This window comes from Opisthorchis viverrini (genome assembly GCF_000715545.1).
Source record: "Opisthorchis viverrini unplaced genomic scaffold opera_v5_1069, whole genome shotgun sequence".
In the NCBI taxonomy this organism is placed as follows: Eukaryota; Metazoa; Platyhelminthes; class Trematoda; order Opisthorchiida; family Opisthorchiidae; genus Opisthorchis; species Opisthorchis viverrini.
Window position 1 is genome coordinate 1 of NW_008752888.1, and position 2,160 is coordinate 2,160.

The following is a 2,160-nucleotide window of genomic DNA, read 5'->3' on the forward strand; positions in this document are numbered from 1 at the left end:
TATATATATACCTATATAATGTATATAATCAGTCCCACAAGACAGCATCTCGCATGCTTGGAAATGAGCAGTACGTCCCACATATTTGGCGCTCTAGAATACTTTGCAGAACTTGACCAAGGTTAGAGAATCATCCCACTTTTCATTTCTGAACCTCGACAATCTGATTGCAATGAAACAACCTATGTTCGCTTCTTTAACGTCACCCTGCAAGCCGGGGTAAACCTATGCTGAAAAAAACACGAAGTAGTCCAAAGCCAGATCATCAAGATTTTATAGGTGGAAAACTTTCCCATTGTCTGCAAAACGTATGTTGCTCAGCATTCTAGAGAAGAGCTATATAAGTTGGTCGACAATTGAATGCATTGCTTTAAACTAGATTTGTTCATTTAGGGCTTATTTTCATCCCTAGAATGACCTTAGGAGTCCACAGGAGTCGTCATCAGGGGAGAGAAAGTCCCTGTGTGGTCTGCCTTTTTTAGTTATTGTTGTCCATCTTCTAAGGATACTGTCTAGCTGCTGAGAAAAACATTCTCTACCCGGCTCTATACGTTTTTCTCTGAGTAATAACAGAAACCATAAAAATGTGCAACGAGAAGAAAATATTGTTTCATTGAATCAGACTTTGATTTTTAACCCGCTGCTAAATTGCCGTGGCTATTTAGTTCCCGTTCTTTTGTCGTTTTATGCAGGCAAAATTGAATTGCTAATCTACCTTCAGTTATATTCTTTTTATGTGGATAATTTAAAGACATACAGAAGAGAATATTTAGCTCATGAGCCAGGTTGTTTTATGCATCAGCATTCAACTTGAGTGATTTTAGGACTGATTCCTTTACAGGAATGTAACTAGAAGGATTATCATTCACTGTAACACTATGCGTCCAGAGTCTAATGAAGTTTGCTCCACAGTACTCCAAGTAGCGCTCGTTTTAATTACGCCTGCAACATGGTGGACTGCGTGTAAAGTGAGAAAACTCAACCAAGCTAAACTAACAGGCAAGGTGTAGATATTCCTGTCGTTTGTCCCCGATGCTATGATGCGAAGAACTCAAGCACTTCATGAGTAAAATATGTTGCCGCTGCTGGTTCCGGTCAAACGTACCGACGGGGCCAGACAACATACCTACAGAAACCAAATAACGACAGCCACATTGTGTAGACGAAGGAATAATTTATCACGCGCCCTCCTCACTTACGCGCATTTTTCTCTCGCTCGATCAGGTGACATGTGTCAATCCAGCTTCGGCCAGTGGAAAGCGTTTCGTCAGATGAAAAACGAGACTAGCGTCTGCGTGACCCGGCGCCACACGAGGCAACGAGAATGAGGGTGTTGGCCGCATACTCGCAACGTTTCCGTCGTTGTATTATGTGTATGCAGGCGTGTAACGACACACCGACAACAGTATTCCGTGGCCTCTACGCGGAAGAGATACTTTCGCCCGGGGCGCCTGCTTGTGAATATTTAATCATTTTTCAGCCAAAGTTCCTGGTCCCAAGTTCCAGCAACCCGGAAAACTGGGCGAACACCGTTGGGAGCGCGCCACGCTTGGTATTGTTGACAATGGCGAAGGGGGAGACGACAAACTCGTTCCCCTTCTCTCTTCCCCTTTAGATTGACAATGCAACTGAGGTGTGAATTGTTGCATATCTGAGTTGCTTCCGTAATCAGGAAGTGAAACGATTTCACCACTGCACCATAAGCAATTGGTGGCAGGTGGACAAATCTGCATGCACAGAGACACAGAGAAAACGGGCATACCTTATTAGACAGACTGGGAGTTGTCAGCCTAATGGACACAATAGTGAATGAGATCCGTTAATCAATCATATGGCCCCTTTCGAATTTATGAAGCCATCTTTCCCTGCCTAGTAACTCAGACTAAGCACGGAATAATTATGACCTATGAATAGGTAAGGCAAACCTTGGTCAAACGGAATTCATTGGCTCAAATTCACGGTGAGAATAGTTCATCATTTGTGCCCCTCAATTAACTGTCCCTCGATTTTTAAAGATAGATGCTGTTCTTCACAAAGTGAAGCTTAAGGGGAGCAAAACATAAGAGGAAACGTCACAGGGAAGCTCACAAACGAGAAATGCCCCACAAGTGACGTTTCAGTAGATAAAGTGTGTATCTCAAACTAACAAACCAAAACTTG